This window comes from Callithrix jacchus, chromosome 2 (assembly GCF_049354715.1).
Source record: "Callithrix jacchus isolate 240 chromosome 2, calJac240_pri, whole genome shotgun sequence".
In the NCBI taxonomy this organism is placed as follows: Eukaryota; Metazoa; Chordata; class Mammalia; order Primates; family Cebidae; genus Callithrix; species Callithrix jacchus.
The window spans coordinates 117205145-117232933 of NC_133503.1; the positions used below are offsets into that span (position 1 = coordinate 117205145).

At 37.1% G+C, this 27789-nt stretch overlaps 1 protein-coding gene across 16 annotated transcripts in view; it reads left to right on the forward strand.

Moving 5' to 3' along the window:
- The window catches only part of LOC128931458 (uncharacterized), a 177498-nt gene that overhangs the window by 126288 nt on the left and 23421 nt on the right, over positions 1-27789 (forward strand). The window contains exon 6 of one of the 16 annotated variants that reach the window (XM_078365199.1): positions 13140-13772. The exons of the other annotated variants lie outside the window; for them this stretch is intronic. The gene's annotated coding sequence lies outside the window, so the exon portion shown is untranslated. The remainder of the gene's footprint in view (positions 1-13139; positions 13773-27789) is intronic. 16 annotated transcript variants of the gene reach the window in all.

Genomic DNA, 27789 nt, shown 5'->3' on the forward strand with positions numbered 1-27789 from the left:
TTTCTGGATAATGTCCTGAAGAGTATTTTCCAGCTTGGATTCATTCTCTTCATCACATTCTGGTACCCCTATCAAACGTAGGTTAGGTCTCTTCACATAGTCCCACATTTCTTGGAGACTTTGTTCATTCCTTTTTGCGCTTTTTTCTCTGATCTTGGTTTCTCGTTTTATTTCATTGGTTGATCCTCGACTTCTGATATTCTTTCTTCTGCTTGGTCAATTCGGCTGTTGAAACTTGTGCATGTTTCGCGAAGTTCATGTATTGTGTTTTTCAGCTCCTTTATTTCATTCATATTCCTTTCTAAGGTATCCATTCTTGTTATCATTTCCTCAAATCTTTTTTCAAGGTTCTTTGTTTCTTTGCATTGATTTACAACATGTTCTTTTAGCTCACAAAAGTTTCTCATTATCCACTTTCTGAAGTCTAATTCCGTCATTTTGTTACAGTCATTCTCCATCCAGCTTTGTTCCCTTGCTGGTGAAGAGTTTTGGTCCTTTCTAGGTGGCGAGGTGTTCTGATTTTGGGTGTTTTCCTCCTTTTTGCGCTGGTTTCTTCCCATCTTTGTGGATTTATCCACCTGTCGTCTGTGTAGTTGCTGACTTTTCGATTGGATCTCTGAGTGGACACCCAGATTGTTGATGATGGAGTATTTCTGTTACTTGGTTTTTCTTCTACCAGTCTAGCCCCTTCGCTGTATGACTGCTGAGGTCCACTACAGGCCCTGCTTGTCTGGGGTGTACCTATAGCGGCTGCGGAACAGCGAGGGATGCTACCAGTTTCTTTTTCTGCTCTCTTTGTCCCAGGATGTTGTCTGCCAAATGTCAGTCTTATGGATATAGAGGGGTCAGGGAGTTGCTTGAGGAGACAGTCTGTACTTTGTAGGAGCTCAAGTGCTGAGCTGTGAGCTCTGTTGTTCATTCAGGGCGGCTAGGCTGCTATGTTTAGTTCTGCTGCAACCTAACTCGTAAGAAAACCCCTTTATTTTCTCAGATGCTCTGTCTGGGGGCGGGTTTGTTCTTTCCTTGTGAGTGTCCAGCTAGGAGGCAGTCTAGTCACTTTTTGCCTGCCGAGGCTCTGCCCTGCTGGTGTGAGGTTCACCCTTTTGCTGCAGGCTCTGCCCTTCTGCTGTGGTCTCCGCCCTGTTGCCACGGGCTACGCCCTGTGGCGGAGTCTCTCTGTTGTACCGGGTTGCCTCGGCAATGGCAGGCTGCATCAGCAATGGGCGTGTACCTCAGTAGGGGCTGATTGCCTCGGTAATGGCTGATGCCCCTCCCCCATGGAGCTGTGCTTTAAAAAAAACCTTTTCACCAGGAGCGTTTGGAATCGCCGTTTTGTTTGTCGCACTGTGCTCCCCCAAACACTGAGTCCCTGGGATTTCCTGGACTGGGTCACAGTTCAAGACCCATTCCGTCTCAAGTTCAGCCCTCTTGGGTCTCAGTTTGCTGGTTCAACAGGGCACCTGTAACAGTGTGCTTTTGTATGGAGTGCTGTGGAGCGCCTCTGCACTCCGGCGCGGGCCGGAGCCGCACCAGCTGCCAGCTGCACCAGCCGAGACCTCAGCCTGGCATCCCGCGTCTCTTTTATACCTGGGAATTTCCTCGTTCTGTGGGCAACTAAGATCTGTCTGGAAATGCTTCCCTGACTCACCCTCTCCACGCGTCCAGCGAGAGCTTCAATCCTGGGTTGTTCTCACAGTGCCATCTTGAGTCCTTGTTAATATTTTAATTGTAGTCTCTTCAGTTGAAAACTAGTTATATCTCATTGTGATTTTAATTAGCATTTTTCTAATGAATAATGATATTGAGCATATTTTCATGTACTTATTTTCTTATATATCTCTTTTTTGGAGAAATATCTGTTTAAAGCTTGTCTATTTTAAAAAATTGAGTTATCAATGTGGGACTATGTGAAGAGACCTAACCTACATTTGATAGGCGTACCAGAATGTGACGAAGAGAATGAATCCAAGCTGGAAAATACTCTTCAGGACATTATCCAGGAAAATTTCCCCCACCTAGCAAGACAGGCCAACACTCTATTGCAGGAAATACAGAGAACACCACAAAGATATTCCGCAAGAAGAGCAACCCCAAGGCACATGGTTGAGAGATTCAACAAGGTTGAAATGAAGGAGAAAATACTAAGGGCAGCCAGAGAGAAAGGTCGGGTCACCCACAAAGGGAAGCCCATCAGACTCACAGCAGATCTCTTGGTGGAAACTCTACAAGCCAGAAGAGAGTGGGGGCCAATATTCAACATCCTTAAAGAAAAGAACTTTCAACACAATTTCATATCCAGCCAAACGGAGCTTCAGAAGTGAAGGAAAAATAAAATCCTTTGCGAACAAGCAAGTACTCAGAGATTTTGTCACCACCAGGCCTGCTTTACAAGAGTTCTTGAAAGAGGCACTACACATAGAAACGAACAACCAGTACCAGCCATTCCAAAATCACACTAATTGCTAAAGAGCATCAACATAATGAAGAATCTACAACAACTAACAGGCAAAACAGCCACTTAGCATCAACATGGCATTATCAAATTCACACATAACAATATTAACCCTAAATGTAAATGGACTAAATGCAACAATCAAAAGACACAGACTGGCAAACTGGATAAAAAGCCAAAACCCATCAGTGGGCTGTATCCAGGAAACCCATCTCACATGCAAGGATACACAAAGGCTCAAAATAAAGGGATGGAGGAAGATTTACCAAGCAAATGGAGAGCAAAAGAAAGCAGGAGTTGCAATCTTCATCTCTGATAAAATAGACTTTAAAGCAACAAAGATCAAAAGAGACAAAGAAGGCCATTACATAATGGTAAAAGGATCAATACAACAAGAAGAGCTAACGATCCTAAACATACATGGACCTAATACAGGAGCACCCAGATACATAAGGTAAGTTCTTAATGACTTACAAAGAGACTTAGACTCCCACACAATAATAGTGGGAGACTTTAACACTCCATTGTCAATAGTAGACAGATCAACCAGACAGAAAATCAACAAGGATATCCAGGGCTTGAACTCAGACCTGGAGCAAGCAAACCTGATAGACATTTACAGAACTCTCCACCCCAAATCCATAGAATATACATTCTTCTCAGCACCACATCATACCTACTCTAAAATTGACCACATAATTGGAAGTAAAGCACTGCTCAGCAAATGCAAAACAACTGAAATCATAACAAACACCCTCTCAGACCATAGTGCAATCAAGTTAGAACTCAGAATACAGAAACCAACCCAGAACCACACAGCTTCATGGAAACTGAACAACTGGCTCTTGAATGTTGACTGGATAAACAATGAAATGAAGGCAGAAATAAAGAAGTTCTTCGAAACCAATGAGAACGAAGACACAACATGCCAGAATCTCAGGGACACATTTAAAGCAGTCTCTAGAGGAAAGTATATAGCAATAAGTGTCCATATGAGAAGAATGGAGAGATCCAAAATTGACACCCTACCGTCAAAATTGAAAGAGCTAGAGGAGCAAGATCAAAAAAACTCAAAACCCACCAGAAGACAAGAAATAACTAAGATCAGAGCTGAACTGAAGGAGATTGAGACACGAAAAACCCTCCAAAAAATCAATAAATCCAAGAGCTGGTTTTTTGAAAAGATCAACAAAATAGACAGACCACTAGCCAGGTTGATTAAAAATAAAAGAGAGAACAACCAAATAGATGCAATAAAAAATGATAAAGGGGAAATCACCACAGATTCCACAGAAATTCAAACCATCATCAGAGAATATTACAAACAACTCTATGCACATAAACTAGTAAACCTGGAAGAAATGGATAAATTCCTGGACTCCTGTGTCCTCCCAAGCCTAAACCAGGAGGAAGCTGAAACTATGAATAGACCGATAACAAGGTCTGAAGTCGAGGCAGCAACTAAGAGCCTACCACACAAAAAAAGCTTAGGTCCAGACGGCTTCACAGCCGAATTCTACCAGACACACAAAGAGGAGCTGGTACCATTCCTTCTGAAACTATTCCAAATAATCCAAAAAGAAGGAATCCTTCCCAAATCATTCTATGAGACCAATATCATCCTGATACCAAAACCTGGCAGAGACCCAACAAGAAAAGAAAACTTCAGGCCAATATCCATGATGAACATAGATGCAAAAATCTTCAATAAAATATTGGCAAGCTGATTGCAACAGCAAATCAAAAAACTTATTCATCATGATCAAGTAGAATTCATCCTGGGGATGCAAGGCTGGTTCAACATACGCAAGCCTATAAACGTAATTCACCACATAAACAGAACCAAAAACAAAAACCACATGATTATCTCAATTGATGCAGAGAAGGCATTTGACAGAATTCAACAGTCCTTTATGCTAAAAACCCTCAATAAACTCGGTATCGATGGAACGTATCTCAAAGTAATAAAAGCTATTTATGACAAACCAACAGCCAATATCATACTGAATGGGCAAAAACTGGAAGCATTCCCTTTGAAATCCGGCACTAGATAAGGATGCCCTCTGTCACCACTCCTATTCAATATAGTACTGGAAGTTCTAGCCAGAGCAATCAGGCAAGAAAAAGAAATAAAGGGTATTCAAATAGGAAAGGTGGAAGCCAAATTGTCTCTATTTGCAGACGACATGATAGTATACCTAGACGACCCCATGGCCTCAGCCCAAAAACTCCTGAAACGATAAGCAACTTCAGCAAAGTCTCAGGATATAAAATCAATGTGCAAAAATCACAAGCCTTCCTCTACACCAATAACAGACTTAAAGAGAGCCAAATCAAGAACGAACTGCCATTCACAATTGCTACAAAAAGAATAAAATACCTTGGAATACAACTCACAAGGAACGTAAGGGACGTCTTCAGGGAAAACTACAAACCACTGCTCAACAAAATCAGAGAGGACACAAACAGATGGAGAAACATTCCATGTTCATGGTTAGGAAGAATTAATATCGTGAAAATGGCTATACTGCCCAAAGTAATGTACAGAATCAATGCTATACCCATCAAGCTACCATTGACTTTCTTCACAGAACTGGAAAAACCACGATGAACTTCATATGGAACCAAAAGAGAGCCCGCATAGCCAAGTAAATTCTAAGCAAAAAGAACACAGCGGGGGGTATCACACTACCGGATTTCAAACTATACTACAAGGCTACAGTAATCAAAACAGCATGGTACTGGTACTAAAACAGAGATATAGATCAATGGAACAGAACAGAGGCATCGGAGGCAACACAACATAGCTACAACCATACAATCTTTGATAAACCTGACAAAAACAAGCAATGGGGAAAGGATTCCCTGTTCAACAAATGGTGCTGGGAAAACTGGCTAGCCATGTGTAGAAAGCAGAAACTGGACCCCTTCCTGACACCTTACACCAAAATTAACTCCAGATGGATTAAAGACTTAAACATAAGACCTGGCACCATAAAAACCCTAGAAGGAAATCTAGGCAAAACCATCCAGGACATAGGAGTAGGCAAGGACTTCATGAACAAAACACCAAAAGCATTGGCAACAAAGGCCAAAATAGACAAATGGGACCTAATGAAACTCCACAGCTTCTGCACAGCAAAAGAAACAGTCTCTAGTGTGAATCGGCAACCAACAGAATGGGAAAAAATTTTTGCAGTTTACCCATCTGACAGAGGGCTGATATCCAGAATTTACAAAGAACTCAAACAGATTTACAGGAAAAAAACAAGTAATCCCATTCAAAATTGGGCAAAGGATATGAACAGACACTTTACGAAAGAAGACATATATGAGGCCAACAGTCATATGAAAAAATGCTCATCGTCACTGGTCATCAGAGAGATGCAAATCAAAACCACACTGAGATACCATGTCACGCCAGTTAGAATGGCAATCATTAAAAAATCTGGAGACAACAGATACTGGAGAGGATGTGGAGAAGAAGGAACACTTTTACACTATTGGTGGGAGTGTAAATTAGTCCAACCATTGTGGAAGATGGTGTGGTGATTCCTCAAAGCCTTAGAAATAGAAATCCCATTTGACCCAGCAATCCCATTACTAAGTATATATCCAAAAGACTATAAATTTTTCTACTATAAGGACACATGTACACGAATGTTCACTGCAGCACTGTTTACAATAGCAAAGACCTGGAATCAACCCAAATGCCCATTGATAATAGACTGGATTGGAAAAATGTGGCACATATACACCATGGAATATTATGCAGCAATCAGAAATGATGAGTTTGTTTCGTTTGTAGGGACATGGATGAATCTGGAGAACATCATCCTCAGCAAACTGACACAGGAACAGAAAATGAAACACCGCATATTCTCACTCATAGGCGGATGATGAAAAATGAGAACAAATGGACACAGAAAGGGGAGTACTAAACACTGTGGTCTATTGGGGGGAAAAGGGGAGGGCTAGTGGAAGGGGGTGGAGGGGAGGGATAGCCTGGGGAGAAATGCCAAATATGGGTGAATGGGAGAAAGGAAGCAAAACACACTGCCATGTGTGTACCTATGCAACTGTCTTGCATGTTCTGCACATGTACCCCCAAACCTAAAATGCAATAAAAAATTTAAAAAAAAAAGATAACTCTACAACACATCTTGGAAACTTTTGAAATAAACTAAACAAAACAAAACAAAACAAAAAAAACCCACAATAAAATGAAATTGGTTTAAAAAAAAAAAAAGAGAGAGCCAAATCAAGAACCAACTGCCATTCACAATTGCTACAAAAAGAACAAAATACCTAGGAATACAATTTACAAGGAATGTAAGGGACCTCTTCAAGGAAAACTACAAACCACTGCTCTACGAAATAAGAGAGGACACAAACAGATGGAGAAACATTCTATGTTCATGGTTAGGAAGAATCAATATCGTGAAAATGGCTATACTGCCCAAAGTAATTTACAGAATCAATGCTATCCCCATCAAACTACCATTGACTTTCTTCACAGAACTGGAAAAAACCATCATGAACTTCATATGGAACCAGAAGAGAGCCCACATAGCCAAGTCAATTCTAAGCAAAAAGAACACAGAGGGGGACATCACACTACCAGACTTCAAACTATACTACAAGGCTACAGTAATCAAAACAGCATGGTACTGGTACCAAAACAGAGATATAGACCAATGGAACAGAACAGAGGCATTGGAGTCAACACAAGATATCTACAACCATACAATCTTTGATAAACCTGACAAAAACAAGTAATGGGGAAAGGATTCCCTGTTTAATAAATGGTGTTGAGAAAACTGGCTAGCCATGTGCAGAAAGCAGAAACTTCTTCCTGAAGTTCTTCTGGACTTCTTCTTGACACCTTATACCAAAATTAACTCCAGATGGATTAAAGACTTAAACATAAGACCTGGCACCATAGAAACCCTAGAAGAAAATATGGGCAAAACCATTCAGGACATAGGAGTAGGCAAGGACTTCATGAACAAAACACCAAAAGCATTGGCAGCAAAAGCCAAAGTAGACAAATGGGACCTAATCAAACTCCACAGCTTCTGCACGGCAAAAGAAACAGTCACTAGAGTGAACTGACAACCAACAGAATGGGAAAAAGTTTTTGCAGTTTACCCATCTGATGACAAAGGGTTGATATCCAGAATTTACAAAGAACTGAAACAGATTTACAAGAAAAAAACAAATAAGGCCATTCAAAAATGGGCAAAGGATATGAACAGACACTTTACAAAAGAAGACATACATGAGGCCAACAAACATATGAAAAAAAGCTCATCATCACTGGTCATTAGAGAGATGCAAATCAAAACCACACTGAGATACCATCTCACGCCAGTTAGAATGGCGATCATTAAAAGATCTGGAGACAACGGATGCTGAAGAGGATGTGGAGAAATAGGAACACTTTTACACTGTTGGTGGGAGTGTAAATTAGTTCAACCATTGTGGATGACAGTGTGGCGATTCCTGAAGGCCTTAGAAACAGAAATTCCATTTGACCCAGCAATCCCATTACTGGGTATATATCCAAAGGACTATAAATCGTTCTGCTATAAGGACACATGCACACGAATGTTCATTGCAGCACTGTTTACAATAGCAAAGACCTGGAACCAACCGAAATGCCCAGTGATGATAGACTGGACTGGGAAGGTGTGGCACATATACACCATGTAATATTATGTAGCAATTAGAAATGATGAGTTTGTGTTGTTTGTAGGGACATGGATGAATCTGGAGAACATCATTCTCAGCAAACTGACACATGAACAGAAAATGAAATATCACATAGTTTCACTCTTAGGCAGATGAGGAAATATGAGAACACATGGATATGGGGAAGCCGGTACTACACACTGGGGTCTGTTGGGGGAATAGGGGAGGGACAGTGGTGGGGGGGAAGATGGGGAGGGATAGCCTGGCGAGAAAGGCCAAATGTGGGTGAAGGGGAGGAAGGCAGCAAAACACACTGCTGTGTGTGTACCTATGCAACTATCTTGCACGTTCTGCACATGTACCCCAAAAACCTAAAATGCAATAAAAAATTGATTTATCTTATTTTTGAGTTGTAAGCACTCATATATTATGGCAACAAGTCCTTTATCAGATACATCTTTTGCAAATATTTTCTCCCACTCTGTGGCTTGCATTTTTGTTTTCTTTCTTTCTTTTCTTTTTTATTGAGGTGAAGTCTAGCTCTGTTGCCCAGGTTGGAGTGCAATGGCCCAATCTCGGCTCACTGCAACCTCTGCCTCCTGGGTTCAAGTGATTCTCCTGTCTCAGCCTCCCGAGTAGCTGGGACTACAGGTGTGTGTCATCATGCCTGGGTAAATTTTTTGTATTTTTGTATAAACAGGGTTTTACCATGTTGGCTAGGCTGGTTTTGAACTCCTAACCTCAAGTGATCCACCTGCCTTGGCCTCCCAAAGTGCTGATTACAGGCATGAGCCCACGCCTGGACTGCCTTTTTGTTTTCCTAACAGTGTTTTGAAAAGCTAAGTTTTTACTTTGGTGAAAACCAGTTTTCTTGTTTTCTGTTTTTATGTTTTATGGCTTTTGAGTCTTATCATTAGAATTTAACTAGGTCATAAATACTTTCTCATATATTTTCTTCTGGGAGTTTTATAGTTTCTACTCTTATATTTAAATCTATGATACATTTTTGAGTGAATTTTTATATAATTTCATCCTACCCTTATTTTATAGTATAAAAGGTAGATATCTAGTTCTTCTAATTCTCTTTGTTAGAGACACCACTCTACTAAGTTAATTTGGTGCATTTTTATATTCATTGAAAATCAGTTGATTATAAGTGTATTTTCAAATCTGTTCTATGTCATAGTTTTAAGAATAAGTATGAAATCAGATAGCATAAGTCCTCCAACTTTTTTCCTCAAAATTTATTTTGAAATTTTGAAAATTCCTTTAAAAATTAAAAGTATAAAAAATTGTTTGAGTTGTACTATTATTTTGTATTTTCATATAAATTTTAGAATAAGCATGGCAGTTTCTACAATAAAGCTTACTAGGATTTTTACTGGAATGGTATCAAATTTATAGAATAACTTTGAGGAGAATTAACATCTTTCAAAGGTATTGGATCTTTTGATCCATAAGCATAGTACTTTTCTTCATGTATGTAGAATGTCTTTAATGTTTGTCAGCAATGTTTTGTAGTTTTCAATGTACAGATCTTGTACCTAGTTGTTATATTTATTCCCAATTATTTTCAGTTTTTTGTTGCTATTGTCAATTGCTTGATTTTTGAATTTTAATTTCTAATTATTTGTTCTTAGAACGTAGAAATACAACTGATTTTTGCATATTGACTTTGAATCATATGCCCTTGCTAAACTCATTTGTTAGTCTGGTAGGTTGTTGTTGTTTTCTGTTTTGCTTTTTTGTAGATTCTTTGCATTGGAATAATTATAAATAATCATGTCCACTATCAAAAAGATAGTTTTATTATTTTCTTTCCAATCTGTGTTCCTGTTATTATTGTTTCTCTACAATTTCCAGTACATTGTTGAATAGAAGTGGTTAGTGGAGGTCCTTGCTTTGTTCTTAGTCTTAGGGGGATAGCATTCAATCTTTTTTCTGTATGTATGACATCAGTTTCTCAAATATTAGTTTGAGGAAGTTCCTTTATGTTTCTAGTTTGTTAAGGGTTTATTATGGATAGGTGTTTAATTTTGTCAAATGCTTTCAATGCACCTTTTCAGAGGGGGGTGTGTGTGTGTGCACGAGTGTGTGTGTGTGTGTGTGTGTGTGTAGTTAAGAGGGTAAATTGCGTTAATTTTTTTTTCCAGTTTTTTTTTTAATTGCATTTTAGGTTTTGGGGTACATGTGAAGAACATGCATTAATTTTTTTTAAAAGTTAAACTACATTTCTGGAAAAATGCTTTTTTTATGTCTTTTGAGATGATTCTTTGTGTTTGTATATATGTGTGTCTTAGTTAGTAAGATGCCTAGTAATATTCTTTGATCTAAAGTCTACTTCATCTGATATTAATAGATACTTTCCAACTTTCTTCTAATTAGTGTTTACATGGTAGATCTATTTTCAATTTTTACTTTTAAATTTGTGTCTATGTTTAAAATAGATTTCTCTATTGCTTTTTGTTTTTCTTTCATTTTAAATTCAGTCTGTCAGTCTCTAATGTTATTATTGAAGTGGTTGAGTTTAAATTTATTATCTTGCTTTTTTTCCTATTTGTCCCATCTTCTCTTCTGTTGACTTTTTAGCCATATAACTCTTTGTTTTAATTTTCTAGTGATTGCTCTAGGGTTTAAAACACACATCTTTAACTTATCAGTCTACCTTTAAATAATATCATACTACTTTCCATATAGGGGAAGAACTTTACAATGGTGCTAGTGTCATACAGTTAATTTCTTCATATTTTGTGAACCTGTAAAAGAAAAAGATAAACTATGTTTTCCTTCTCTCATTTATTTAACAGAAAACTGAATACTTCACTGTGGTTATAAAATGTGTGTGGGGATTGTCATAGGTTAAGGGTTCAGAGCCACAAGGCCTCACTTCACTTCAGATGCCAACCACAAGTCCAGGTTGTGACTTGTACTCTTGACCAATCAGATGTAAATCAGTGGTTCTCATGATGCCATCCCTGGGTTCATTAATTTGTTGGCGTGCCTTACAAAACTCAGGGAAACACTCTACTTTAGTAAATGGGAACATTTATATAGAGGATATTGCAAAGGATCAGATAAACAGCCAGTTGAAAGAGATGTGTAGGACAAGGTGTGTGGCAAGAGGCAAAAAGCTTTCATGGCCTCTCAGGGTATGCTACCCTCCAGATACTTCTATGTGTTCAGCAGTGCAGAAGCTCTCTGAACCCTGTAGTTCAGGGATTGTTGTGGAGTTTTCATCATGTAGGCATGATTGATTAAATCATTGGCCATTGGTGATCAACTGAACTTTCAACCCCTCTCCCCATCCCCAGAGGTCTGAGGGTAGGGCTAAAAGTTTCAACCTTCTACTCAACATGGTTGGCTCCCCCTGTCAACCAGTTCCCGTTCTGAGGCTATTCAGGAGCTCACCAAGAGTTACCGCATTAGAGCAAAAGATACTATTATCACTTAGGAAATTACAAAGGTTTTAGGAGGTCTATGGCAGAAACTGGGGTAAAAGATCAAATATTTGAACAAAGATTCTTCTAGTACTCCTAGCTACAAGGGTTTTAGGAGTTCTGTCTTGGGAATTGAGGGCAGAGATTAAATATATTTTTATTATATCACAAATCTTATAATGCATTGTAATTCCTTTTGCCTTAAGTAATCTCCTTTATCTTTTTATTTTGTCTTCTTTTTTTGAGACAGTGTTTCCTTCTGTTGCCAGTCTGGAGTGGAGTGGAGTGCAGTGGTGCCATTACGTCTCACTGCAGCCTCTACCTCCTGGGTTCAAGGGGTCCTCTTGCCTCAGGCTTCTGAGTAGCTGGGACTACAGGCACGTGCCACAATGCCCAGCTAATTTTTAAAATATTTATTTTCAGTGGAAATGAGGTCTTGCCATATTGCCCAGACTGGTCTCAAACTCCTGGGCTCAAGCAGTCCTGCCTTAACCTCTCAAAGTGCTGAAATTACAGGCATGAGCCACTGCACCCAGTTCCTTTATCTTTTAAGAAGATTAAAATATGAGGAAAACATCTATTATTTTTACTCACATATTTACCATTTCTGATACTTTTTTCTTTTTTTGTGTAGTTATACTTCTTTCTGGAATAATTTTTATCCTTTCTTATGAAGAACTTTAAAATTTCTTATAGTGCCAGTCTGATAGCATCAATTTCTCTCTGTATTTGTCTGTCTGCAGAAAGTCTGTATTTTGCCTTCATTTTTTTAAAAGCTATTTTTTTCTGTTATAGAACATATGGTTTGTTTTTCTTTCTTTTTTTTTTTTGGTTTGTTTTTTCTTTCAGTATTTTAAATATACCACTCCATTGTCTTTTGACTTACCTAGTTTTTGATGAGAAGTCTTCTATCATTCTTGGTTTTATTCTTCTGTACAAAATTTGTCTTTTTGTCCTACTGTTTGACTGCTTTTAAGGTATTCTCTTTATTTCTCATTTCTAGAAGTTTGATTATGTTGTGGTTTGTTATGACATTATGATATTATCATGTTATGATAGTATGTGTGGGTTTTTTTTTCAGGTTTATTCTGCTCAGGATTTCTTGAGCTGCTTTGCATGTGTTCTTTATTTAGTTTTACAAAATTTAGAAAATCCATGGTTATTTTTTTCTAATATTTTTTTCTTTGCCTTTTTCCTTCTGGGACTCCAGTTACATATATATTAGTCTGCATGATATAGTCATACAGGTACCTGAGACTATTTTGGGGGGTCTTTTTCTACTTGTGTTTTGTTCTGGTTAGTTTCTATTGTGTTGTATTCAAGTTCACTGATTTTGTCTTCTGTCACTTTTAGTCTGTTGTTCATATGATCCAATGTAATTTTCATTTTATATTTTATAATTCTCACTTTTAGTAGATCTTAAAAATATCTTCATTATTTCTTCAACATATTCATGTTTTCTACTCCATTCTTGAACATATTTATGATAGTTGTTTTAGTATCCTTTCCTGTCAATTCTACCACCTCTGTCATTCTATTTATTTCTTTTTCTACAGGTTTCCATTGATCGTGTTTTCTTTGGATTATTGGTAATATCTCTTGCTTTGTAATCTTTTTCTGAACAGATGATGGATATTATGAATTTTATGTTTTTGGGAACTGGGTTTTGTTTTATTCCTGTAAGGAGTGTTGGACTTTGTTTTGGCATGCATTTAAATTACCTGGAATCAGTTTTATCCTTTTATTGTTGGCTTTGTTAAAAGGTTCCAGAACAGCCTTTAGCCTATGGCTAAGTTAGCCTTACTGCTATGAATACCTCCTGTGCTATATGAGCTCTCCACTTTGGCAAATGGGAATTAATTCTTAGCTCTGTGTAAACTGTGGAAATTATTTGATATACTGCTTCCTGGTGTTTCTTTCCTCAGCTTTGAGGAGTTTCACTTCATGCACATGCAGATAAATAGCCACAGATTAGAGAAAATCCTCTGTAAGATCTTCAGAACTCTCTTTCCATTTAGCTACCCTCTGTCTGATAATCTCCACAAATTCTAGTTGTATCAGCTTACCCAGGTTCCTGTCTCTGTCTCCTGAGGTCACTGTGACTGCTGGGCTCTGTGTGGATTGCTGTCTCTGCTCTACAGCCTGGAAAATGCCTCTAGGTGAAAAGCTGGGGCAATCAGAGGGTTCAGGTAGTTTGTTTTCCTTCTTTGAGAAATTATAGTTCTATGCTGCCTATTATCCAATGTCTGAAAATTATTGTTTCATATATTTTATTCTGTTTTCTGACATTTACAATTGGAAGGCAGTTCTTATAGTTAATCCTTTATAGGTGAAAATTAAAGTTCTTGTCAAACTTAAGATTTTTGTTAATGTTCCATAAGAGTAACAGTGTTATTCCTTTTTTTGTACGTCTGCTAAAAAATCTATGAATTTTAGCTAAATTATAGTATTTCACATTTTAGTATAATTTATTGTTTTAAAACATATTTCTTAATAGAAACTGTTCTCAGTTATCTTTATAATTGAAGGCAGGAAATAGTATGCATTGTATAAAACATTAGATATCCTAAATTAATTTCCGGTGGTCTTTGGAATGTATTATGTCACTTTACAAAACAGTAGAATGACCTCACAATTATGTAAATACATGTCAGTGAAGTCCTTGCCTTCAAAAGACTCAGCCGTAAGCAAGGCAGAGTGCGCACTGCCCTCAAGCATGCTTAACAATGTCAAAATTATGTCTTGATTAAACTAATATTTAAATTACTTTCTATTTACTGAACATATACCAGGTGCTTGGCAGGGAAAAAAGGAGAGATGAAATGTGCTCAGTGGTAGGAAGAAACCAATGTAGAATTAAATATGTTATAGTCAGGTGAGGTGCAGTAGTTCACATCTATAATCCTAGCACTTTAGGAAGCCAAGGTGGGCAGATGACTTGAGCTCAGGAGTTGAAGACCAGACTGGGTAACATGGTGGAACCCCCTCTCTACAAAAAAAATTACAAAAATTAGCCAGGCTTGGTGGCACATGCCTGTGGGCCCAGCTACTTGGGAAGCTGAGGTGGAAGGATCGATTGGCCCCAGGAAGTTGAGGCTGCAGTGAACCATGATGGCACAGCTACACTCCAGCCTGGGTGACAGAGGGAGACCCTGTCTCAAAAAATAAATGGTAAAGTCATAATCAATAAATGACTATATATTATACTTTAAATTCACCAAAAATTTAATAGTTGTCAGTTTTTTTTTCAAAACCTTGCACTAAACCCTTGTGAATTAGACTTAGACAGTATTTTCAATATAGCTTTCAGGTTATTATTATATTAATTAAAACTCAGATTCCCAACTTGTTTCTATCATGTTAAAGTGGAGTTATTAGTAATACTTTAAAAATACCTAGGGTATTGCTTTCCTTAAAATGTTAACTAGATTATCTCAGTGACAGGTGGATGATAATAAATTCAATCACCTCATTAGTGTTTGAGATCATATAATCAGATTTTCAAATTGTTTTTACAGAATATTAATGGTCTACGGCAATTTAAGAGGTTTGTTAAGAGTTTCATGGTTAAATAAATTTGAGAAACCTTGCTTCCTATCTCGCTCTCTCTTCCTTTTTTTTTTTTCTGAAACAGTCTTATTCTGTTGCCCAGGCTGGAGTGCAGTGGTACAGTCATAGCTCACTGCCACCTGAAACTCCTCTACTCAAGTTATCCTTGTGCTTCAGCCTCCTAAGCTGGGATTACAGGCGTGAACCATTCCATCTGGCCTGTATCTTGCTCTTGAGTATTCATTTTGCATATACAAGTTCTGAGAAATCTTGTAGTAAACAATCCTGTTTGATTTTAACTCAGCATTTTCCATTCTTATTTGACTACCACCCCTAACCACTTTCTTTTCATGAATACCTCTTAAAATCCCTTGACACACTAGTGTTCCAGAGAACACTAATTTTGTAAATGCTGCAGTGATGGTGATATAGATCATTTAGTTACATTGCAAGCTATATCTAGCCCAGTAGAGTTATAAGAAATTTTGAGGAAAAGATAATTGAGAGTATGAAAATATTTTGCTGAGAGTAGAGTCAATTTAAACCAAATTAGTAATTTGGAGGCATACGCTTTTATTTATTTATTTATTTTTATTGTACTTTAGGTTCTGGGGTACATGTGCAGATCATGCAGGATTGTTGCATAGGTACATACATGGCAATGTGGTTTGTTGCCTCCTTCCCCCCATCACCTATATCTGGCATTTCTCCCCATGTTATTTCTCCCCAACCTCCCCATCCCCCTGCTGTGTCTCCCCTGGCCCTGCCCCCCAACAGAACCCAGTATGTGATACTCCCCTCCCTGTGTCCATGTGTTCAACACCTGCCTATGAGTGAGAATATGCGGTGTGTTTGATTTTCTGTTCTTGTGTCAGTTTGCTGAGAATGATGGTTTCCAGATTCAGCCATGTCCCTACAAAGGACATGAACTCATCCTTTTCTATGGCTGCATAGTATTCCATGGTGTATATGTGCCACATTTTCCTTGTTCAGTCTATCATAGATGGGCATTTGGATTGGTTCCAGGTCTTTGCTATTGTAAACAGTGCCTTAGTGAACATACCCGTGCATGTGTCTTTATAATAGAACAATTTATAATTCTTTGGGTATATACCCAGGAATGGGATTGCTGGGTCAAATGGAATTTCTATTTCTAGGTCCTTGAGGAATTGCCACACTGTCTTCCACAATGGCTGAACTAATTTACACTCCCACCAACAGTGTAAAAGTGTTCCTATTTCTCTACATTCTTTCCAGCATCTGTTGTCTCATTAAAAAATGAAGATTTTTAATGATCACCATTCTAACTGGCATGAGATGGTATCTCAATGTGGTTTTGATTTGCATTTCTCTAATAACCAGTGATGATGAGCATTTTTTTATGTTTGTTGACCTAATGTATGTCTTCTTTTGAAAAGTGTCTGTTCATATCCTTCGCCCACTTTTGAATGGGTTTGTTTATTTTTTTTCTTGTAAATCTGATTTAGTTCTTTATAGATTCTGGATATTAGCCCTTTGTCAGATGGGTAGATTGCAAAAAAAATTTCCCATTCTGTTGGTTGCCGGTTCACTCTAATGATTGTTTCTTTAGCTGTACAGAAGCTCTGGAGTTTAATTAGGTCCCATTTGCCTATTTTCACTTTTGTTGTGGAGGCACAAGTTTTTATAGTTACTTTCCCTTTTCAAAATAAGTGTTTCAAAGTGTTATAAAATGAAATGTTATAAGGTATTTTGGATAAAAACTAAACTCTTATAAAATAAACTTTTGATGAGAAAAGTGAAATGTAAATGAATCAGAAACAACATATGAAATAAATTGCTTTTGAATTATGCCTGTGTATAGAATTTGAGAAATGGCTTAAAATCAGCTTTGACCAAATGTGTTTTGGGTTTTGCTAAATTCGGATATTAAAACATTCAGCATGTACATGATCCTTATGAAAAAGCCATCTATTTCTAACTTAAAATTCTAGAAAAGAGTTAGAAAATGAACATTTGTATTCAGAAGGTGCTTAACAGATTTCAACATGCTACAAAACAAATTCTTTGAGGTCACTAAAATCTCTTTGCAACCCTTCCTCATAGTCTATCAGAGCTACATACTGATATTCCAAGTTGAAACACTAATCTAGAAATACAGACATGATATATTATTTTTTATTTCTTTTTGGTGTTGAACAAGGATAAATCAAAGGGTCTTTAAACAGTTATTGTTTCCATTAGGTATCTTCCCCCAACTATTTGATGTTGGTCTTAGTAGAGAGCTCTAATAGGTATTTCCTTGTTTATGCAAGACAATAATCAGTAATGTAAGCAGGTCTCTGGAAGTAGAATTTCTTAACTTGTGTTTACTCTGCTGGGTTTGAAACACAGAAGAAATCATTGCAATTCTGTAAAAATACTTCTCTTACCTTTTATAAAATGTGAGGTTTACAACAGAATTTTAAAATAAAGTAGCAAGATTTATAGTAAATTGTCTATGGATGATTAATTTCTATAATCACGATACTTTATATTGTCTCAAGTTTTCAAAGGTGAAGAAATACTAGGTTTAGTAAAAATATATGAAGGTGAATATTAGGCACATATAGTTAATAAGTGTTCTGGTATTGGTATTTTGCAAGATTAAAACACATTTTCCTATTGGGTTTTTGGAGTTACGGAGTAAAGTAAGATTATCTACACTGTGCTGTATCCAGATGCCTTCAAGAAAAGGATGTAATCTAGCATATAGCCTACTATTTTCAAGAGTCCTGGATAAATTTTTACCCTCTGTTATATATAAACTTGTTTACATATTAGTGTATGTAACTTCAGGAGGTACTAATTGTAACATGAAATTCTAGTTTTTTAGAGTGTACAGTTTCTCCCTTAGATATTTTATGTAAACAGTTTTTTTAAAATCCTAATTTTTAATCCATCTATGCTATAACAATAAAAAAATCTTCATAAATATGTTGGTATCTGCAAGAGTCCTAAACTTTCTACTTGATAGAAAATTTGATTAATAGCTCTCTACCTACTATGATTATTCATTTTAGGTGTTAATTTAACTGTACCACGGGGTGCCCACATATTTGGTCACACTGAATTCTAGTATCTCTGTGAGGGAGTTTCTGGATGAGATGAAACATTTGAATTAGTGGCCCTCACTGATGCCAGTGGGCTTCAGCTTGTCAGCTGAAGATCTCAATAGTACAAAAAGGCTGAACAAGACGGAATTCCTATTTGACTGCTTGAGCTGGGACAGTGGCCTTTTCATGCGTTTGGACTTGAGCTAAAACATCAGTTATTTTGGGGTCTCAAGCTTGCCAGGTTTCAGCTGACCGCAGATCTTGGGACTTGTCAGGTTCAATAATCATGTGAGCCTATTCTTTATTATGCAAGTACTACACCTAAGCTATCAGGTAGCTATAGAGAGTTGGATTTTGCATATTGTTTTGCATCACCAACCCTATCAGAGGTTTTGGCTATATCCACTCACAATTGAGGCTAGACAAGGAGAAAGAGCCACGAGACCAGCCAATGTCTTTGTGTGAGTTTCATGACCACATTTTGAGCATCCTAAAGACTATTAAAATGCCTTTGATTTTTTTCCTCCTATCAAACAATTTGGGTCTATCTTATCAGATGATTTGGAACCCTGTGAAGAAAAAGGCAGGAAAGCTTATTGGGTTTATTAATGGTTTAACATGAGATCATATTATTTTACAAGTTGTAGTGAAATCTGTTTTATAAGTGAGAGTCAGTAAGCATTTTCTGTAAAGGGCCAGAGAGTAAATATTTTAGGTTTTGTGGGTCATACAGTCTCTGTTATAACTGTCATTACTCTTTCTGCTGCTCAACTCTGTCACTGTAGCACAGAAGTAGTCATAAGTGTGCTGTATTACAATAAAACTTTATTTACAAAAACAGGTGAATGGTAGTTTGCCAGGCAGGCTGTACTTTGCTCACTTCTTCTGGAGAATCTTACAAAATTATAGCTGCCTTCTGTTGAACATCTAAACTTATTATGTAATGTTGTAGGCACGTTGCATTGTTTTTTAAATATTTTTTATGCTGAAGAGGAAGCCGAGGCTCAGGGGGCTTTAAAGTTGCAGAGTCATTCCTAGATCACAGATTTATCTCCACAGTGATGATATACTTATTCTTATGCTGAAGTAGAAGGCTCTGCAAGTTTAAGAACTTTGTTTTCTATGTTATGAAATAACTTGGTTATAAAGTTGAGCTACCATGATCTTTCTGAAATTGTTTGGTTTCAGATAGTGGCCAAAGAAAACTCTGACAATTTAAATTGGGGGCAACCACTAATGACCTCTAGGCTACCAGAATTTCCCTCAGCTGCTTGCACTGCTGGGCGTCACAGGCATTCTTGAAACCTGCCATGGTACATCAGTTGGCTTGAAGGTCCCTCTTCTTTGACTTTTTTGAGGGGCTGTGTTGGTCACTGTAGGTAAGGTCTTGGAAGAAAGCTTAGCAGCGTTCTAAGCTTCTATTTTCAAAATTCAGAACCAGAGGCTGGAAGTACCTCAGGCCTTTGGGAAGGATAGTGGGCACAGATAAAGATCTTTGATGCTAAAAAGTTAATGAACAAATTTTCCAGTTTAGCTGTCATCTTTTCTTTGCCATCTTAGTGTTCCTTGCCTAGAAACAAACTTGATTTATGTAGAGATTATATTCAACTCTGCCTTACATGAACAAGTGTTTGAAAAAATACATTTATTTTTCCTCATAAAAGCTGGTAGCTCTGAAACTGCAAATGTAGGAGTGGGAAGGCTGCTGAAATTAGGAAACACATCACTGACATGGCATGTCAGTGTGTGTATTAAAGTGCTTCAGAGAAACAGAACCAATAAGATATAGGTATCTTCAGAGACAGAGTGAGTGAGTGAGTGAGAGATTTACTATAAAAAAACTGGCTTACTTGATGATGGAGTCTGAGAAATCCAGACCAGGGAGAGCTCATGGTATAGTTCCAGCCAGAATCTGAAGGCCTGAGAACCAAGAGAGCCAATAGTGTAAGTTCCAGTCTACGTACAAGTCTGAAGGCAGGAGAAACTAATGTCCTAGTTTGAAGATAGGTAGAGAGAAAGAATTCCTTCTTACTCAGTCTCTTATTCTGTTCAGGCCTTCAGTGGATTGCCTGAGGCCCATCCACGTTGGAGAGACCAGTCTGCTTTACTCAGTCTACTGATTCAGAAGTTAATCTCATCTAGAAATATCCTTGCAGACATACCCAGAAACAATGTTTAATCAAGTATCTGGGCCCAGTCAAGTTGCTACATAAAATTAAGTGTGTGTGTGTGTGTGTGTGTGTGTGTGTGTGTGAGAGAGAGAGAGAAAGAGAGAGAGAGAGAGAGAGAGAGAGAGAGAGAGAGAGAGAGAGAGAGAGAAAGTGAGAGAAAGAGAAAGAGAGAAGGATTGAGGGAAAGAAAGAATGTGGGGAGAGACAAGAAAAACTCCACAGCCAAAACCCTCCTTCTCCTTCTTTTTAAAAAGGTTAGAATTCCCTTTTTTATTTTCCAAAGACTTATCGAATTATTTATTTATCTATTTGTAATCAATAATTACTGATTGGGTGTCTATTATGTGCTAGGCATTATGCTACCACTGGGGTCAAAATAATGAGTTAGACACGTTGTCTTCAAGGAGTTACCATCTAGTTAGGGAGAGAAGAAAATACATAGTTTAAATACTGTGTACTAAATGTTGAAACATGATGAGCAAGTATTAAATGCTAAGGGAATTCAAAGGAAAGACATCTAATTCTACTTTGAGATTCAGAGAAGGCTTCCTGGAGGAGATAAAATTTAAGCTAAGTGATGAAGAAGAGGGGCTTAATCAGACAGAAAAAAAAAAAACAGGAAAACCTGTTCATGGCAGAGGAAACATTATGGATGAGAGATGAGGATGGAGGCTTGTCTGAGCTTTCCCCATTTCATCTACATGATTCCACTGATTCGAGCATGCTTAATATCAGGCATTTTAAAAGAAAAGACTTTTTTATTGGATGCCATGAACTAAAAGGAAAAGATGTGGCACTCATTGTCCATTCAAACATCTAATAACAAGGAATTAAATATTGCTTACAGATGGTACATTATCTTCATCAAAATAAATGTGGTTGGCAGTGAGTAAAGTAATAATGTCCCTTCTTGTCTATGTTGGGTCAATTTTTGGTTACCAGTTCTAACAGAAGATGTCATTGAGTTTAATCAGATTCAAATCTTTTTTCCCTGCTTTAGTGAGGTATAATTGACAAATAAGAATTGTATATATTCAAGGTATACAACATGATGCTTTGATATATGTTTACATTGTGAAATAATTATTACAATCCTTGCATAGTCATCACCTTATAGAGTAACCATCAAATCTTCATATGAAAAAGGAAGAAAGGAACTCTGGCAGTTCCACTAAGGTTCAGCTCTCTTAGAGTGTTCTTTCTAGGTCATAGAACCAGGCTTATCCTTTGCTCCCAAGTCTTTTATGTTAGAAGTGGGACTATTGTATTGTTTTCTCCTTCTCTTCCACCTCCTTTCCCCTCAGGTGAAATAGTCACAAATGGAATTTCAAGAAACATTCTATGTAAGTCCTAGTCTTGAAATACTTTGTCATTGTAAGGAGCTTGGACTTTATCCTGAGGTCAAAGAAATGACAAATCAGTTTGCTGAGAATGATGGTTTCCAGGTTCACAAGAACAGAAAATCAAACACCGAATGTTTTCACTCATAGGTGGATGTTGAACCATGAGAACACATGCACACAGGGAGGGGAGCATCACACACTGGGGTCTGTCGGGGGTGAAATAGGGGAGGGACAGTGATGGGTGGGGAGTTGGGGAGAGATAGCATGGGGAGAAATGCCAGATATAGGTGATGGGGAGGAAGGCAGCAAATCACACTGCCATATGTATACCTATGCAACAATCTTGCATGTTTTTCACATGTACCCCAAAACCTAAAATGCAATAATAAAAAAGAAATGACAAATCAGATCAATTCAGCTGTAATATGACAAATGGAGTGAAGTGGGGTAACACTGATGTAGTGGCACAAATTAAGCATCTACATGAGGGAATAATGATTTGGACTAGGGTTAAATCAGTGGGAATGGAGATAAATAGATAATTTGAGAGAAATTAAGAGGATAGAATGACTAGGACTTGACGATTGACTGGATATGGTGGGCCTGGTGAATGAGAGGCAGGAGTCAAGATTGATGGTCAGGTTTCTGACTTGGGCAGTGGGTACATAGTGATGCTTGTGAAAAGACTGAAAAAGTAAAAGCAAAAGTGAGTGTCAAGCAGTTTCAAGCAACAATCAGCTGCTAGGCTGGCCCACCGTACTTCTGTAGGCTCCTGTGAGAAGGAAACAGTGAGCCTAGATAGATTTAAGAGTTTATTACTAAAATCAAAGTAAGCAGCATGATCTTCATGCTTCTAAGGATTCCCTAAGTCCCATGATACAGAGTGAGGTCCAGATAGATGCTGTGTACACAGTAGACGTGTGTCTTCCCAATCTTATAAGAGGCTACTTCCAAACTTGCCCAAAATCATTGTCCTGGAGGATGACATTATCTTTGTTATGCCGGTCAGGAAACAAATGTACCCTCTAACCCAGAAGCATATCCTGTCTTTACTCAGAGACAATCAAAAACACCATGGACAATTGCCTCTCAACAGTAAGAGAATGCTTTCAGTTTTGTATATAATGTATTTGGAATGCTCATGATATCTAAATAAAGATATTTAGTAGATAATAAGCTGTTTTTAGGAATATTTGGTATAGTATTTATAGAAATGAGATAATAAAACATTAAAATACACAAACCTTGGCTACATTAATAATACGATAGTTACTTATAAGATAGTTGCAGCAAGTGGTTACTGTGTGGTCTAATTAACCATCATGATAGCATTTTAATATGTGTAAGATTTATAATTTTATTCATCACAAAGTGAATTCACCTAGGCTTAGTTGTCTGTTGCTTATGAGGTTTGATGATCTACTAACAATCTCAGAAAATGAGAGTTGTGTGTTGGCAGGATATTTATAACACACTATGGAATGAGCCTTGTAACTGTGACTTTTGCCTGCTTTTGTGTAGACCAGCCCTTTTCAATAGAAATAAGATAAATGCAAACCTCAAATGTGAGCCACATACATAATTTAAAAATTTCTAGTAGCCACATTAAAAAAAAAGAAAAAAGAAGCAGGTGAAATTAATTTTTATAATATACTTTATTCAACCCAATATATCAAAATATTGTTTCAACATGTAATCAACAGAAAATTATTAATGAGACATTTTAGATTATTTTCCTGCTAAATCTTTGAAATCTGGTGTGTATCTTACACTTATGGCTTATCTCAATTTGGACTTGGCACATTGCAAGTGCTCAGTAGTCAGGTGTAGCTATTGACTACTATGTTGGACAGTGCAGTTCTAGACCTCAAGAACAAGAAGTTATATTTTATCATGTATGGTGAATATAGGTTTTCTTTGTATGTTAGAGGACTAAATACTGTGGTATGCTTTTGATCTTAAACAATTTAGTGCTGAGAATAGCTAACATTATAATGAAAAAACAAATGGCCAGTGAATTTACATGTTTTTTTTTTTTTTTAGGAGATCATGAGTTTCACTTAAAATCAGCTAGATATTACCATGTCTAAAATAGGCATCTTGGAAGGTAAATTTGGCCTGTAGGCTGTATCATTAGATCCTTGAGTTTAAACCACTCCAGGATTTGGACCAGGTAGCCAGGATTTAAAGTATGGTTAAATGTTCATCCTTTAACTTTGGGAATATATTACGTGTTGGTAGAATTTGTTCATTATTTTATATAATGAGGTACTCATCATTTTGTGGCTTGTGAAACATTTACTTATTTACTATGTTGACAAATGTATTGGCTCTGTAGTTCAGAAGCATCTCAAAAACCTAAAAGATTTCTGTTAAGTAATTTAATGAAAAACAGACATCGAGGGGAAAAGTCAGTCACCCTACATGCCCTCAATACAGCAGTTGGAAATAATATACTTTTGAATGTCTGAAGTACGTTAGTGATTTTAGAAAAAGACTAGGTAAGTTGTTTGAGAAACTTAAGACCTTCTAAGAAACTGGCAATACATGGTAATAACTTACTAAGTTTGCTTTGGGTAAACCCAGTAAGTCATGGAAATTGCTGTGCATTTTAGTGAGGATACCTTTAATCCTAATTGATGAAATGCAGTCACTTTGAATTGTATATTGAAGGAATGTGCTCAGGGAAAAGTGAGTTTCTGTGCTGAATGACTGAGTGAAAGCACTTGACTAGTTGTAAAGCCTGTGGGTATCTCTTTGATGTTGATTATTATATGTGATTGTTTGTTGAGGGTTTTCTGTTTGTTTTTTAAAAGACTTACTTGGGAAAAGCAAATGGTGAGTGTTACAATTTAAAAAGATTTTTTTTTAGAGAGCGTTCCCTAGGAAAAGACAAATAGTTCTACTTTATCCTTGTTCGTTGATGCTTTTATTTGATTTCATATTTATTGAGACAAACAGCTTTAAACATTAGATTAATTCTATAACAAAGTGATACTGAAGTGGATATGCTGTGGGAAATAGTATTTAATAAGGAAGCCAGAAGCAGTAGGGTGGGTAACATCTATTTTGTTTTCATGACCCAGAAGGACTATGTGTATGTCATTAGGCACGTTAGGGAGTTTGTCAATCCACTATGGTAAAATAATCCAACAAGGGTTAATGTCATGTTTCCAACTTAGCCATTGATGAGTTAAACCAATTGTAAATGTCTTGCTTTGGGATGAAACCTTGGAAATGAAGGGGTTGTCATCAAATGAGTTTTACTATAACGTAGTCAGAGAAGGCCTCTCTGAGATGAGGATGATAGAACTGACTTGAAGGAGATGGGGCAGTGAACCCTGCTGGGGCATCAGGAGGAACCTTCCAGGCAGAGGGCATGGTGGGTCCCAAGCCCCTACTGCAGGAGCATACCTGGTAGTTTGCAGGAAGAGTATGGTGACCAAGTGGCCACAGAAGCAAAGGGGTTACTATGGTTTATTATCTTCTCTATTTTTTAGGTACTATTTATACAAACCTGACTTGAAATGAGGCAAATTGGGGAAAAAGTGTTATAGTAGAACAACCTATTTTGAACTTTTTAAAGTCTTGCTTGGAAATGAATCCCAAAATAGAAGACAAATAAAAGTGATAATACAGCTTCAATTATGATGGGGCATGTCAGAGAACCATGGAAGTGAGACCAAATGGCTTCTCACTGGCCAAACTCAGACAGTTAGAGTTTCAAAATAGCAAGAATAATAGATTTCAATTCATTAAGTAAAAATAAAAAAATCATGAGTTCACACTTAAGTGAGTAGGATACTAACTGATAAATGTAGGAGGAATGATACTGTTAGAAAATCATCATTTTCCAGCCAGTGTAGCTGTTAAACAAGTTATCAGTAGATGCTAATTCAGTGGATGAGAATCTGATGAGGACCAGCATATTTACAAGGTCTTAAAAAGCATCTACCCATAAATTACTTTTTAATTATAAAGGATAAAATACTTTTTTTAATTACAAAGACCTTTATGGTAGAGTAACCTGGTAGATACTACCTTAACATCTTAAGTAATCAAAGTTAACATTGCCAGTAATTGGACAAACAAAAAAATATCATGTGCTTCCTGATGTGATTCACTAAGAAGAACACAACATCATTTATATAACGTTGCTATAAAAACTACATAACCCAAACCTAATTATAAAAAAATTAGACAGGCCTAAATGTAGGGATTTTTACAAAGGAAATTGCATGTACTATTCACAAAGGTCAATGTTGTGAAAGACAAGATAAGGATGATTCTGGACCAGAAAAACAAAAATTTCCATACAGCACATTTGGGGACAATTAGAAAAATTTAAATAAGTTCTATATATTACATTAGATAATAGCATTGTGTGAATATTACATTTCCTGATTTTGATTATTATACTTTGGCCATGTAAGTGAATGTCTTTGTTCTTGGGAAAGGCACACAGACGTACTTAGAGATAGTGAAACATGGTATCTGCAATTTACTCTCAAATGATTTAGAGAAGAAAGTTATACATAGAGAGCAAAGAGAGGGGGAAGAGGAAGGGCAAGAAAAAATGATAAAGTAGTTGTGGCAAAATGTTAACAATGTGAGTCAAACACATACAGGAGTTCTTTATACGATGCCTGAAACTTTTCTGTAAGTTTAAAATTATTCAAAAATAAAAAGTTGAAAACAAAAAGTTACAGTGGGCTAGATGAATTGGACCTCAAACTCTCCTTTTGTCTGGTGTCCCCCTTCAACCCTTTTCTTCTACCTTTTTTAAAAAAAATTTTTATTTTTTTATTATTTATTTATTTGTTTAAGATGGGGTTTCACCATAATGGCCAGGCTAGTCTTGAACTCCTGACCTCAGGTGATCCACCCACCTCAGCCTCCCAAAGTGCTAGGATTACAGGCGTGAGCCACCGCGCCCGGCCCATTTACTTCTAAGAAGGACCCTGGGGGACCCCTGAGTATAATTTGAAGATCACTGCACTGAACTGATCCTCCCTTTCAGCAATGAAAAAAAAGGCAGAAACCAAAAGTTTTATAGGTAATAAGAAAGGAGATGCTAATATTTCATTAGCTGTAGGAAGAGACTACTTGTCCTTTTAGATATTGCTAATGTGCAGATATTATTAGTAAATAGTCTTAGATGCTTAAAAAAGAGCATATGGGAAAAAAGAGCATATGGAAAAAAATAAGACAAAGTCTGTACTTGGCCTGAGGGCTCCAGGAATTGTGAGGGAGGCTGCCTGTAGGTCATTAGGAAGAAATTTAAGAAGCGGCAGTAAATTTTACTTTTGGTAAAAGTAAATACATGCAACTGAAATGAGGCATAGGAAGGAGTGAAGTGTGGAAATTCTGATCAGCATAATTATTTAAGTTTATAATCATAGTAAGGATGGCTGCTATCACTAAATGACAACATCATAGTGACCTTTAAAAGCTAGAAGACAGATGAAAAATGATTCAGAATAGATAAAGAAGCAGTCAAATGAGCAATGTCAAAGGCATCCTACTTAAGGCCATTTTAACACTTGTACTGAGTCAGTACCATCTACATACCGTCATGTGCTACATGATGTCATAGGTTTGTATAAGTCCACCATATGATGTTCACATAATAATGAAATTGACTAACAATGCATTTCTCAGAACATATCCTTGTTGTTAAGCAATGTATGACTGTAAAAGGAAATAGCATTCATGATGTCAAAAGAGAGGAACCATACCTGAGCCAGGTATCATTTCTCTGTTTCTTAGAGTTAACAACATAATCCCCAGTCAGTATAGTACTTTGAGAAGAACAGAATTTGAATGTCTAGAAAACAATGTGGAACTACTGGAATTATGGAATTATCATAGGCATTAAATAGCATATAGTTGTTTTAGGTTGGGTACAAGGGAATTCTAGTTTCCTTAAAGGAAAAAACCCAACAAAGAGGAAGAAAATAAGTTATCTTTTGACCTAATTCATATGCTGAATACTAAAACTTTATATCTCACCAAGAGATAAGATATAACAACAGTGGGGAAATTAGTCTATAAGATATGAAAGAACTT